This window comes from Aphelocoma coerulescens, chromosome 4A (assembly GCF_041296385.1).
Source record: "Aphelocoma coerulescens isolate FSJ_1873_10779 chromosome 4A, UR_Acoe_1.0, whole genome shotgun sequence".
Lineage (NCBI taxonomy): Eukaryota > Metazoa > Chordata > Aves > Passeriformes > Corvidae > Aphelocoma > Aphelocoma coerulescens.
Window position 1 is genome coordinate 18686994 of NC_091018.1, and position 14641 is coordinate 18701634.

The 14641-nt window shown below is 47.8% G+C and overlaps 1 long non-coding RNA gene across 2 annotated transcripts; it reads right to left on the bottom strand.

Annotated features, from left to right (window-relative positions):
• Positions 1-1885: 1885 nt before the first annotated feature.
• Positions 1886-8228, bottom strand: LOC138110572 (uncharacterized). Of its 2 annotated transcripts, XR_011150990.1 has the most exons (4): positions 7983-8228; positions 7317-7438; positions 6676-6785; positions 1886-4019 (listed from the first exon to the last, which is right to left on the bottom strand). It is a non-coding gene; the product is annotated as an uncharacterized lncRNA (long non-coding RNA). The 2 variants fall into 2 exon arrangements; XR_011150991.1 differs by lacking the exon at positions 1886-4019 and having other exon boundaries at positions 5920-6785.
• Between the last annotated feature and the right edge of the window lie 6413 nt (positions 8229-14641).

Below are 14641 nucleotides of genomic sequence, written 5' to 3' on the forward strand. Positions count from 1 at the left end.
AAATTTTATACCCGTTAATTGTTCTCTCTCATCCACTGTGGGTCTGTGCATCACGCTTGTAGAGTGTTTTCTGCAGACATGTCCTGCAGGGCAGGTGTGAACCCTGTGGAGCCCTGTTTTTGTGGCACTGCAGGTGTTGCTCAGCCTCCCCAGGTCTGTGGTCAGCAGAGTGAGGTGCTCCTAAAGCCAGGTTTGGGCAGGAGCAGCGAGGAAAAGAGGAGACAAGGAAAATCTTAGCAAGAGGGAAAGATCAGCAGCAAAGGGCACGTGGAAATAGTTTGTTGAGGTTTTCAGACACGCTTGGCTTGTACTTTTGGCACTGAGCTGAGTAAGTCCAGACCAAAGCTGAGCTTTGGTTCTCCATTCCACTTGAATCTACAGCCTCTGGTGGGAAGGGAATTGTTAGGAATTGCAGTGCCCTGAGGAACATCCTGCTGCTTTTTGTTCCTCTCTGCTCCCCTGCCCGGCTGCCTCACCAATGCTGCTGAGGCTCAGTAACATTTTCTGTTGGAGCATCGGTCCCCACTAGGCCCCCAGAAGGAGCTTGGGAGTCTCTGGAAGGGTTTTCTTTGGTCCTGGGTGTTTAGTGATACAAACCACTGCTGAGTAACTGTTCAGGAAGCAGGGGAGAGCCACGCACGCTTCTGTGTTTGACTTTGGAGCAGATGCCCTCCTGGGATGTGGCTTTGGGGACAGAGCATGCCCTGAGGCAGCTGTGCTTCTGGGGAAGAGCAGGTTTGCTCTCCTATTTTTATCTTCCTCTCTAAGGATGTGCTGTTTGATCTGGAGCCCAGTGTCTCTTCCCCATTGATGAGCTGTCAGTCGCAGGGCTGGGAGCGATGCTTGGATAAACCTCCACTGTCATATCAGCTGCTTTTACAGCTGATAACCTCGGGCTGCTTTCAAAATCCATGTCATAAAGTCTAATGCAGCAGCACAAGGCATCAGATGTGCTATTGCAGAGCAAGGGCTTCTCTTGGCCCTGACAGAGGCAGGTACTCAGAAGCAAATCAGCCACGGAGGTCAGCAGAGCTGGGGTGGGAGGTGAGGGAATTTCATGGGTGTGTGTCTGCTTGGCTTCCCGTTAGGCTCAGTGGGCATTTTGGGGACACAGGGCCATGCAGCAGGGGGGAAAGGTGACACTGAGACTCGACAGGATACAAAAGTCATCTGGAGTGGTTGTGTAGATACAAAAATGCTGCTAGCAAGGATTTTCTTGCTATTTTCTAAGTCCGTGAGAGACTTTTCTCTCTCACAGAAGAGGTAGCAGGGAATGTAAACAACCCAGACACCTGCAACCTTGAAAAGTCTTGTTTATGGTATAGTAGAAAATATTTTGACAATGGATGTTTTAGGATTTTAGCCAATCACCCCCAAGGGGTGGCTGGTCCTTTGTCCAATTAGACTAAGAAGAAAAAAGTCTATAAAAGAGTTTGTAAAATAATTAAATAAATCAATCTTGCTGCACAATTCCTGCCTGCTGGATCTTCTCTCCTCCTCCTCCCTATGGCTGCGGGACACGGTGATATACCGTAGGAACCAGGCCTGTGGGAATATGGTTGTACCTTTGATGCCTTTTTCAACCTAGAAATGAAACAACACACACTTTCGAGACAATGTTAATATCAGAGGTAATATAAAAGTGGATCTTTATTGAAGGCCTCCAGGGGCAGGTATGGAAAAATGTCCAAAAAAGCCCACCCCCACGGGGGTGAATAGAGTTTTATAGGGTTTAGGGATTTAGCATAATTGACAAAAATCACCATTTAGGAGGACAAGTGGTGATGCAATTCCCCCCAGGTCAAACCCCTTCTCTGGCCCCCCCCCCTTGGTACTGGCTGTACTTTGTTTATGAAAATGTGTCTCTACGAGCTGTTTTCAACCTTGGTAGCCAGGGAGAGCCAAGATAGGGTAGGGGCCCTTGGAATACATTTTGTCTTTCTGCCTAGGGGAAAGGGCATGGAAAATTACTGGGAAAACTACCCACTAATGCAATAGGCTACAAATATAGGTGTAAAGAATACAGAGAACATATAAAAGAAAAAAAGGTAAAAACTGAAACCGTTCTTGCCCTCCCAAATGGGAGTGGGCTCAGTTCTCCCAGAGCAGAGGCAGAGCCCTACTTGCTTTAGCCAAGCCTGTGGCACTGCCCTGTCCTACTCTGAGCAGCTGAATCACAAAGTGCTTTGTGGGGTGTTGTGGGGCAGTTTCTGGGGAGCCCAGAGCAGCCCTTGGCTTTGCTCTGTGTCCCTCAGCAAGCCACAGGAGGGGATTATCATGTCTCATTTCGAGTAACTGAATTCCTGAGCACTGTTGGGTGGGCAACAGCACTGATTTTTTTGCCTCAAGGGCCTGAACTTCAGCATGGACATTTAAAGGTTCTCAGTTTAATTCAAGTCAACACAGCATTTGGGATTTTACAATGACAGCTCTAGGAATGGAAAACAAGGTGCTTGGAAAACAGCTCTCATCAGATATCAAATTCTCACTTGAAAGGTGGGAGTCTTCAGGCAAATAACTTTTTTATTAGAGGAGCACTGCCAAGCATCATTGTGATACTAGATTTAGCTTTTAAATTAAGTGTTCTCTGAAATCTTCATTTGCTGAGTGCTCTGAGCTTTTTGTCTGCACCCCAGTGGAGCAAGTGGTCCGTCAAAAGCCCCAGGATGTGTGGACTGAGGCCTGTGTGATGCTGGGCAGAGGCTCTGGAGCTGCAGTGCCCTTGGAGTGAAATGTTCAGCTGCTTTTAAGCTGAGTCCTGGTCTGCAACCTCTCTGCCCTTCACCTGCTGAAGCAGCTTTTAGTGCCTGGATGTGTAAATACGTAAACGTTTGGGCTTAGAAACTCGTGGTTTGGAGTGTGGTTTGGAGCATTCCCTTTCTCTTTGGGGAGGGAGAGGTTGTCAGGGAAATGGACCTATCCAGAAATGTCCTAGAGGTGAGACGACAGGCGAGTGGAGGACGTGAATCTTCTTTATACCTTGCAGTTGTGGCTGCCAGGCAGGGGAATGGGCTTTCCCAGACAGCTCTGCAGTGGCTGCTGAGCTCTCAGAGAGGCTCTGTGTCTGCACAGAGCACGCACTGAGGGTGGCAGAGGGTTGGGAATAAGGTGAAAGCCTCAAGGTGTGAGGGCACACACAGAATCATGGAATGTGCTGAGTTGGAGGGGACCCATCCAGATCCTTGGGTCCCAAGTCCTCATCCTGCCCAGGACAGCCCAAGGAGCCACAGCCAGATGTGAAGCACTGAGCAGCTGTTGAGCTGTGCTGCTCCATGCCCTGCATGGCCCCCTCAGCAGGACAGCTGTGTCAGGAAATAAAGCTTTGTCGGAAATAAACAAGTTAAACAGGCACATTCCTGAAACTGCAGGGGACAATGTCGTGAACACCCTGTGTGCTGCAGCTTGTGGGTTTAGGGTAGAACCTGGGCTCAGAGCTGCACCCTGCTGAGTGGCAGCTGCCCTCTTGTGCTGCATCACTGCTGAAGGAAAGGAGATGGCACTGAGGTTTTTCACCATTTCCCTTTTCTAACAGGAAAGTGTCAAGGTAGGGAAATGTGTGAAGAGGCAATTTCTGGACACTTTCTAACACAGAGAGAACTTCTTCAGCTGCCATTGAGCCACGAGGTATAAATATTTGCCTTTCTTAGGCTGCACCTCAGTTCTGACCATGGTGAAGGAAGCTGTCTGGGTGTTGTGCCAACCAAGGAGACACCCTGGAGCTTTCTGTAGGACTGTCCTGTACCTGGAGTGTAAATACACATTGCAGGGTGCAGAAAGGACCAAAACACTGCACCAAGCCAGGCTCTGTCCTTAGGGAGTGGTGGATGCCATCCATTTAAAGACTTGCCACGTTACTCAAATGATGCTGTCCTGGAGGAAACTGGGTCTGGTGTTGTGAGCAATAAATGCCTGTGGATAGGCAAGAGACCTGGCACTGGGAGATCTGGCTCAAGGGTTGTTGTGTTCTTCTGACTGCAGTTTTGCTCTGAGTTCCTCACAAGGGACCACCACGGGCAGTGCTGTGTCAATACAATAAAGAGAGAGAGAACTTTCAGCCTTGGCGAGAAGCACGAGACCACCCCAGACAAGGGTGGTCAGAAGGTAGAGAGGTGCTGCTTTTCTCTCAGGTCCTCCTTGGGGAGATCCCACTGCTCAGAGGCACATTCATCTCCCAGCTGCATCACCCCTCTCCTTTCAGTGCGTCACAGCTGGGAAAGGAAATGTTCTCCCACCTTTTCCTTCCCTTCCTCCCTCTTTACAAATGGTCTTCTTGTACCACCTTGCTCTCTCCTTCTTTTCACAAAAGTGATGAAAGTGTAACTTCAGCTCCTTACAGAAATCTATTTTATTTGCAAGACCATAAATCAGTCAAAAATTAATGAGTTGTACCGCTTTAATGTAAATAAATATTGAAAAATTTAAGGCTCTCTTCTTTCTGTTCCTTTGTAGGACTGAGAGGGCTTGCAGAACTTGTATTTATTTACAGTATCTCTGGATAGCATGATTTAACGTACTTGGGTGCATTTTTAGACAGATTTCATCCATTTACACCCCATCACCTGCCCAAGGGTTTGTTCCCTGTGCTTTCACACATGTTCCTGTTCACGCTGCAGTCATTCCCACCCTAATATTGCTGGAAAGAACCAGAAGATTGGGAACAGCTTCTGCCTTTTTCTGCATCTCCCAGTCACTTTACTTGATCTCAGTAACAATCCCCAGGGGGACTCAGCTTTGCCAGGAAGGGCACAGCTGAGCCATGGAATGGTTTGAGTTGGAACAGACCTTAAAGGTGATCAAGTCCCACTCCCTGCCATGGCAGGGACACCTTCCACTATTCCAGGTTGCTCCAAGCCCCATCCAGCCTGGCCTTGGACACTCCCAGGGATCCAGGGGCAGCCACAGCTTCTCTGGGCACCCTGTGCCAGGGCCTCAGCACCCTCACAGGGGAGAATTTCTTCCCAGTATCCAATCTAAACCTGCTTCTTTCAGTTTAAGGCCATTCCCCCTTGTCCTGTCACTCCAGCCTCTTGTCAAAAGTCCCTCCCCAGCTCTCTTGGAACCCCTTTAGGCACCAGAAGGCTGCAATAAGGTCATCCTAGAGCCTTCTTTCCTCCAGGCTGAACAACTCCAGCTCCCTCAGACTTTCCCCACAGGAGAGAGAGGTGCTCCCTCCAGTACCATCTTCACAGCCTCCTTTGGGTTTGCACCAGCAGGTCCATGTCCTCCTTTTGCTAAGGGCCCCAGAGCTGGACATAGATTGGGGTGGCTGAAAACAGCACCTGCTTTTCCCCACCAGCCCCCCGGGGCAGCCCCTGCCCAGCTCAGCACCTGGAGGCAGTGTGTGCCCTGCACCCCGGATTCTGTGGGAACAAGGATCCCAAACTCCTCCACCCCAAGCTGAGGGGTCCTTTCCACCATTCCTCTGTGCTGGTGAGGAGTGGGAGCTGCCTGAGTCCTGTAAATCCCTTTTCCTGGTGGAGGGCTGAGGCGAGGGAGGAAGCTCGCAGCCAGTCCTCATTCGCAGACCTTAGGTTCATTAAGCTGTCACTGCTGAGGGAACCAACTCCTGCCCAGCACAGAGGACACAGCCCAGCATCCCTCTGGCAGCCACACGATGGCAGAAGAACCAAGGATCACCGCACAGCTTCTAAAAACCTCTGCTGCGAGCTGGGAAGGCAGCAGGCACCTGCCTCTGGGTGTGCTGCCCCTTCCATGGGCAGAGCCCACCGGGAATTCAGCCCGGGCAAGGCACAGCTGAGGGGGCTGTTCCTGCCAGCAAAGAGTTCCAGTATTTCAAAACATGAGGCAGCTGTAAATTCAGCAGCACAGGGTCCTGAGGCACCGGCCAGAACTGCGCCTGCTTTGTGCAGGCAGCAGGAGAGGTGACATCCAGACATCCCTTCCAATCTGAGTTACTCCTGGACCAACCCATCCCAGGTCAGCCTCTGCAGGCAGTTCTGCCCCAGCACCTCTGCACACTCTTCCCTTTGGCAACACGGCCCCCAAACGAGCTGCTGTGGAACTAGAATTGTCATGAAGGTCTCAGAGTAATCTTCTCACCACACGGGAACTGCTTTGAACACCCCAGGGCTGTGCTCACAGCCTGCAGGGAAGGTGTTTTCCCCCTTCATCAGCTCATGTTCTCTTGTAGGAGATTCCAGAAGCGCTAAAGCAGCTTCTGGTGATGCCTTTACAAGAGAAACTTCCACAGCAGGGCCCTAAGTGCTCAGAGGAACCAGCCAGACTTCCAGCTGTCAGGGCATGGAAAAACAATCCACAGAGCCCAGTATGAGGTGGGAGAAACCCAAAGGAGTGCCAGGGAGTACAACCCTGTGTGAGGGACCTGACCAGGGGAAGCCCTTTTTTAGGACAAGGTGCTTTAAGGCTGAAGATTCCCTCCCAAAAGATGCATGAGCTAATTCAGCTACTACCAAACCCAAACTCAAAACCTACAAGTGCTTTCACACTCTAGGAAATTCCAGAGCACTATATTTTCCCTACTCTTCTGCAGCTGGCTCCTGGCTGGGACAGGGGTCTTGCTGCCTTGCCAGGGCATTATGTCAGCTCTAGAAATTAGGGTGGGTCACAACTGCTTCAATTTCTAAGGTGAAAATAAAGGGTAAAATAAAGCAGGTGCACCAATGCAAACGCTCCCTGACATGGTGGTACCCTCACATTGGCACTGTGCTTAAAGGTGTGGAGCCAAACACTCTTCATCCTGTGCCTCCTCTCTGGTTTGGTTTGTTTGCTTTTTATGAAACCTCTTCTTCTTCCAGTTCTCTGAGCTGTGGAAAAGAAAGAAGGGGTGTCAGCATTTCTATCAAAACTGCATCATGTCAGCCTGGTCTGTAGTGAGGTTTGCTAGCCCGCAGCAGCTATAAATGAGTTTGGTTTAGCTCCTCATTTTCAGGCTGCAGCAAAGGGATGGGATAACCCAGGGGACAGGGATAGGACCCATTAGTGCCCTCAGGGCTCTGACAGTCATTGATTGCAAGAGGGAGGGTCCTAACTCACAGACAGATCGTTTTAAATGATTTTTTTTTTCCTATTCACCATTTTAAAAGAATTAATACCCTAAATTGCTATAAATTAAGATTTTCTTCTGATTAACAGTGGTGATAAGCTGCTGGTATGATCCACTAAAGGCTAAGGTTACAAAATATCATTTTGGTACACATTTTAGAATTGTGGAACTGGAACACAGTTTTGAATTTTGTCAGTGTTATAGACGTCTGAAAGCATGCTGCTTCTCAGAAGTTAAAATATAAAGTAAAACTTGCTCTAAGTTTGAAAAATCAAATCAGGAGAGGACTCACATGTGATGAATTCCTTTTCCTACACAAACTGTAGCAATCCAGTCAGTGCTTCTCCTCCTGTAGCACCCTGACCATCAGTGGCAGCTGAGGAGAGCATTACCTGAGCTCTAGCCTGGAAAAATCTGGACAAGGAGGTGAATTAAAATGTTACAGGTGGTTGCTGCCTGTTCCTAAAGCATCGTGCTCAGTGTGAAACCCGCTCCCAAAGCACCCAGCTCGGTGTGGGAGCTGCTCCCAAAGCACCCAACTCGCTGTGGGAGCTGCTCCCAAAGCACCCAACTCGCTGTGTACCTGCTCCTAAAACACCCAGCTCGGTGTGGGAGCTGCTCCCAAAGCACCCAGCTCGCTGTGTACCTGTTCCCAAAGCATCCTGCTCGCTGTGTACCTGTTCCCAAAGCATCCTGCTCGGCGTGTACCTGCTCCTAAAACACCCAGCTCGGCGTGTACCTGCTCCTAAAACACCCAGCTCGGCGTGTACTTGCTCCTAAAACACCCAGCTCGGTGTGGGAGCTGCTCCCAAAGCACCCAGCTCGCTGTGTACCTGTTCCCAAAGCATCCTGCTCGGTGTGTACCTGCTCCTAAAACACCCAGCTCGCTGTGGGAGCTGCTCCTAAAACACCCAGCTCGCTGTGTACCTGCTCCCAAAGCACCCAGCTCGCTGTGTACCTGCTCCCAAAGCATCCTGCTCGCTGTGGTACCCGCAGCAGGTGGCACTCCCTGTCCGCAGGTCCCGGGGAGCTGCTCCCTGGGTGTCCCCAGGACCCGGCTCTGGGCAGAGGAGCCTCCCCCGCTGCAGGGAAGAAGGGAAGAGCCCCGCACTGTTCAGTGGTTCCCGCGGGAGCTACAAAGCCCATCCAGCTCGCAGCTGGGAGGAATAAAGGCAGGATTAGCCGTGGGCATTGGACACCTAGAGCCTCTCGCTGAGCCAAGTGAGAAGGGTAACTCGAGGCATTTGTGCTCTGAAAAGCCCGGAGGTTTGGCAAAGACAGCCACTCACTCAGCTGTGCAGCCTCCTGTAAACTGAAATGCCCTCTTAATGCTGCTGGAAAGAGAAAATAATGATTGCGCTGGAGAATAAATAAAATCCGAGGCTAAACATGAGATCATTGTGCTGACATTGGCAATTATCACCCCAAACACCTCTGCAGACATTCAGCACGGGCAAAAGGTGATCTCTGACAGCAGAAACCTTCAGCTGACTTTCTCAGGTGTGGGGTGGAGTAATTCCTTTAGTTGAATCGCATCCCAGATAACAAACAAACAAACAAACAACAACAAAAAAGAGTAGGAGAAATTTCTGTCCCTTTGGTGAGGGACAGACAATTCACACGCAAAACTTATCCACGGAAATCACGGATCATTTCATTCAAATATATCCAGCTGAATTTTTAGCACTTTCCCAACTTTCACAGAAGTTTGGGTTCTGAGGGCTGTTGTGGGCAGCACTGGGATCTTCCAGTCTGACCTCCTGCATAATCAGGTTACAACGTTTTTCCCAGAAGTTGAACAGATTTTACCTTGGAGATGTATTCCAAACAAGGATACCAAGCAAGACCTTTCATTGTACAATCCTCTTATTATTAAGAAATCACACCTTCACTGGAAATAGGAAATTCCTGCTTGTAGCTGGGCTAGGTGTGTTTATAAACTCCTTTCCAGACCTCCTGATTTATAAGAAACTCAATAATCATACAACTCTCTACTATTTTTTTTAAAATAAACTTTTAAAAGGCAGTTTCTTAAATTTAATCTTAAAGATTTTGTTTTTCTTTGAATTCTCTCAAGATATTCCAGATCCTACTACAAAATTCTACAGCTGGCCCTGGAACAGGAGCCCCACTTCAGGACTGAAGCTGCTGCTTTGCCTTTACATCACCCACACCATGTTTGCTCCTCAGATCACCCAGGCTCCAGCACCGTGGATCTTCTATATCATAAAGAAAAAGACACTCAAAGCAAAGTTATGAAGAGAAATGGGCATTTTCTGGCACTCAGGAAGAAGGGGAGAAGAAATGGTGTGTGAGAAGGGAGCAGGCGACACTTCTGAGTGTGAAGACATTATTTGTGCCACTGGTGCTGTTCATGTTGATCCCCCTGGTGCTGAGCCATTTGTGGGGTCTCCCCAGTATTAATTAAGAACAAACTAAGCAATAATCTGTGTCCTCAGTCAGTCACATCTGGAGAAATCCCAGCACGTATTCACTTAAAAAAACAAATGACCTGCCTGGGCCAGAAAATGGAACTGAAGCTGAGAAGTCTCTGCATTTGAAAATAATTAATTTGGCAACACTGGGCCAGACTTACACTGGGGGAAGCATTATGATTCTCCCAAAGTAGACACACTTCCCTCAGGCCTTATCCACCCTTTAGGACTGAAACTGCTGGAGACCAGCAGGGCAGGACTCAGTGTGTGTCCTTTCCAAGCATGCACTTTTCATTAAGTAACTTTTTTCTAGACAAAGAACTTTTCACAGGAGGATGAGAGAATCTGCCTGATGAAATATTGATTCTCCCAATTCATCTTAGATTCTCAAGCATCATTCAACAGCTCTGAATTGACTAATGGCCATCACAGCAAATGGATTTCCACCTTAATCTTTAGTTCTTGTCTGAATGATATTAATACACATTGTTTATCACTAATGAGCTCTAGAATATGATGTTAACAGAAGCAATTAAGGCCCAGAATAACTGTCTGCAACACTGTGCTGGAGCTGAATGCACGGGTAATGAATCACTTCCATAGCTCAGCTCCACTTTCCTCACTGCAAAGTGTACATCAGATCTCACTAAGCTCATCTCAGTGGCCAGGCTGTGCCTTTATTTTTAACTTGTGTGTGTGCAAGAGGTTGATTATATCAGAAAGAAGATGTGTGCAAGAGGTTGATTATATCAGAAAGAAGATAGGTCTTTTGAAGACCCAGCCTTGAGGGTTTTATTTATTGCTGAGTGATAGCAGCTACCTCTAAAGAGGTATCGTATTTACACTACTTTATTCCTGTACCTGTAGGTTTAAACTTCTTTTCAGGTGTTTGAGTTCAGGAGAACAAAGCTTGATTCAGAGCACTGTGTAGCCAGGAGTGCCAGACCCTGAATTCTTGTGTAGATAATCACAACAAAGTGATCAGGCACATCAGGGAGGTTTTTGCCTGCTCAAGGCAAGAGTGTCCCTCTCAAAGACCTTTGGTGAACTGCTGCCTTCAGGGAAACATTTCCATGTCACTTGTGGCCACAACGATTTAAAAGCTGAGGTCCAGAAGAAAGGCAAACTGTGATGCTACCCAGCTAATTTTTATTTTGCACTGTTGGCCTGTCCCAGCACAGGCTGAACACACCTTTAGTGTGTCTTTAGTGAACTGTATTAAACACTGAATCTTTGAGGAGTTTTGGAGCCAACCTGGTCCTGAAAAGGAAACAAAAGCTGCTACTTGACAGCAACATTCACAGAAGTGAGGATGAGAATTGCTTGTAAACCTCTGTTACAAGACTCGGTCCTACACTTGAAGCTGGAGCAGTGTTACTACTGACAGCAGTAGGAATCCGTTGTAAATAAAGCTCAACTTGGATCAACTCAGCTTGTCTATGTTCTGATACACTGAGGAATACACTCCTCCAGTCTTGAAGAAGAATTAAGAAAACCAGAAGTATCAGGCAACAGCATCATTTGTTCTCATACTGTAAGAAGTTTTTGAAACAAGTTAACAGAAATGTGAATTTACTTTTGCTGTGTATTTTGGCAGGAGGTTCAAAATCTGCCTGAAGATGCTCTGTCAGTCCAAACTGAGCAAATGTCAACAGCCATGAAACCACTTCGGTTCAGACACTCAGCTCCTTGCTTCACTGCTACACAGCATCCTACACCTGGGATATTTTCCTTAAATAAGCTCAAAGCAAACTGTTTTGTCCATAGGCTCACCTGGACCGTGCTGCACTGTTGTTTCTCTCAGCCCCAGCTCTGGCTGATGTTTATAAAACATCCAAATGAAATGAAAGTTGAAATGTAGATGTTCAGCCAGCCAAGTGGAACACACCTGCTGCAGGTGAACCAGATTTTTACCTGCCTTCACCTACAGATGTCATCATCACGCCTACAAGCAGGCTCTGCATGTGGACATTTTTGATCTCTGGCTGATGCTTTGTACCAAATTAGTCAGCAGTTCCTCTTTTTTCTTATTTTTAAGGAGTTATCTATCTAAGGACCAAGATCAAAGCAGCAGGAGCATCATTGCATTGTGCTGGCTTGAATTGCAGTGTCACTTTAATTTGCAGGCACTGAAGCAGAACCTCAGCGAGTGCAAAGGAAATCCCTCAGCAATTAGCCTGCACTCAGCTCAGGGCTGCAGGAGCCACACCACGGAGCTCTGGGATGTCCTCAGCACCCAGCCAAACCTGCAGCTGAGGGTGCAGCTCTGGAACACGGGGCTGTGGCACTGCTGAGGAGAAAAGGAGACTTCCTGGGACACCCTAGAACAAAATTGTCTAGGAAGGAGCTTTAAGGAGTCAAGCCTGCGCTGTTATTTTTTGTTTGCTTCCTTGATTTTGGTATACGTAAAGGGGAATGGAAAGATGCTTATTTCATGCAAATTTAAACTTCAGTAAAGGCAAGGTTATTGAGCAACTTTTAGGGTTACAATTCTTCTTGAGAAGACTGTGTATTTCCACTGGAAGAGATTAGAAGCCCTGTGCTCTAAAGAGTTGGGAAAACCCAGCAGCTAACAGCCATTCACACACCTCTTGTGCCAGCATGTGAGGGATGAGCTCCCTCTTCTCCATGCTCAGCCTCCTTGTGCAGTTCCCTGTCACACCAGGCTCCATGGCTGTCCTCTGGGTTCTCCAAACCTGACTCAGTCCTGCAGGTCTAAAGGGGGACGGGGAGAGGCAGAACCTGGCACATTCACAGCTCAGATGGGGACAGCAGCAGAACCTGTGTCACTTTTATCACTGCATGTCAGAAGGTCCTCTGTGCCATCCACATTACTGCTGCCACTAATTTAAGGCAGGAATGTCCTCCTGTGCAATCGCACAGACACATCCCCTTCTCCCAAAATTTATAGTTCCTACCAACAAGGAAGGAAAAGAAAATCTAACACTCCATTTCACATGGAGGCCGCCTGAGACACCAAGGGACACAGCAGTTTGTTCAAGGTCTGCAGAAAACCTGGAATGCTGTTCCAGGGCAGACCTTCACTGCCCAAGAGCAGGTGGCCAGTCAGCTCCTTTCAGGGCCACCAGGACTGGACAGCTGGGTGCCCACCTGCCCTTGTGCCAGACAGACACAGGTAATTCAGAGCAGACAGGTGCCCAGGGCTTGCTTGCCCATTGAGATGTTGGGAAGAGAGTTGGAGCTCCTTCCCAGCTCCCTGGGCAGGAGCAGCCGCTGCCTCTGTATTTCCTGACCCCTCAGAAACGCCGCCATCCACCTCAACACCCACTTTTCATGATGCCAGAGACCGAGCACCAAACCCTCCTCACTGCCGGGTGACCAGCTTTGCCAAGGGGGATGGAAGATGCCAATCGGAAGCAGGGACACCCCCAAAAAAGCCAAACCCCAAGTAGCCATGGGCTGCCCCATTCCCCTCGGCCCATCTGCCCGGCCCTTTGTCCGGCCGTTCCCAGGGGCCGGGGGCGGCCATGGGTGCTGTATGAGGCACCTGCGGGCCGGACAATGGGCTGTGGGTGCTCGGGGGAGAGACAGATTGATGTATTGTGTGTGGGGGAGGAGGGCTGTCACAGGAATCCATGTGAACCCAGGCTTTCGGGGCAGGGGAGATTGACAGCTTTTGTAGGGCGCAGCTCTCTTTCAAAGCTCTGCTTTATAGACAGTAGGTTAGGGGGGCCCGGGCTTTCACTCCCATAATTCGAACAGGGCAATCATCAGCATTGAGAATCTCTTCCCTCTCTCTCTCTCTCTCTCTCTTTCTCTCTCCCCCACTTTTTTTTTTTTTTTTTTTCCACCCCCTTGTTATGCATTAAATGATTTCAGTGGAGGAATGTGCAGCATTAATTAGAATTGGTTAGCAGATACCGAGGGGAAAAGTTTCTTCACAACAACTAAAGGAGGTGTCAGTGCCACAAAGGCGGTTTTGTTTTCGCTCTCCCCCGCATTATCAGTGCAATATGTAAGGTAGCGATTCTTTTCATTTAAATTAAGTGGAAAGCTACTAAATCTTGTTTTATTCTCCCCTCCAAAAAAAAAAAAAAAAAAAAAAGAAAAAAAAAAAGGTCCTTAACACTTATCTTTTAACTTCTTTTATTTTGCAAGGTTAGTGTTTACTTTTGCTTTCAGTCCTCCCCATTAATCGGCCTGCAAAGATGTGTATCCAGTTTTGTGTATCGTTTAACTCTTACAATTATAAGCCAGTACAACTAATATATAAGGATTGTCTCCTGATTAAAGCAACAACTTTACCATCTAAAATAAAAGGCGCTCGTCTAGAAGGACACATTGAAATTCAGAAGTGTGGCTGGATGTTCTCTGCAGGGATTTCCTCGTTTCTTTCAACTTTTTAAATAGAAGTTAAGCTAAAAGATGGGCTTGAGCATATAAAGTAAGAGCTTAGAAGAAGCACTCATTAATATATCTATGTACTCTTTTTATTTCATTCCTTAAAAACTTTTCCCATCGACCGACAACACGCAAATAAATATTAGCCCTGAGAGTGTTTCAGTATTTTCTTCCATCAAAAGTACTCGACCGGTTTATAAAAAATCATGAGACAAATAAAAACTAAAAAAAAAAACTAAAAAAAAAAAAAAAAAGCCTTAACAAAAGACACAGCTCTAAGTGCTATGCCACGGGGTCAAATCCCATTCCTTGTTTTCTGTTAAAGGCTTAAAAATTACCAAATTATTACCACCATAAAGCAGCATCTCCTAAGACATGTAAAGCCAAGTGCTGTCTCTAGAAGTGAATTGCCAAGGCTCCATGCCATGCAGGGTCCCTTCCCACAAATTCCTCTGGAACGTAAAGATATCTTCACTTTGCCCACTGCACCAGACAGCAAATGCCTTTTGTGTTCCTTTTGACCAGGAAAAGTATCATTCCTGCTTGTTCCCTCTGAGGGAGGGCTGGAAAGAGCAGCCCCGGGCAGGGCTGGCAGGAGGGAGCAGGTATTCCTGGAGAGGGAGCAGTCCTTCTCCTGCAGGACAGATACCAGACCCTCATTTTTTTGTCTGACATACCCAGGCAGTCTGGCCCATGCATTGCACAGCCAAAAACACAGCTTAAAAAATAAGCTTTGCTTTTCGGTATCTAGATGTCAACAAGCTTGAGTTTATCTCCACCTTACTGATCAATCAGGAGTTGCCGGTGGGGGATATGATGT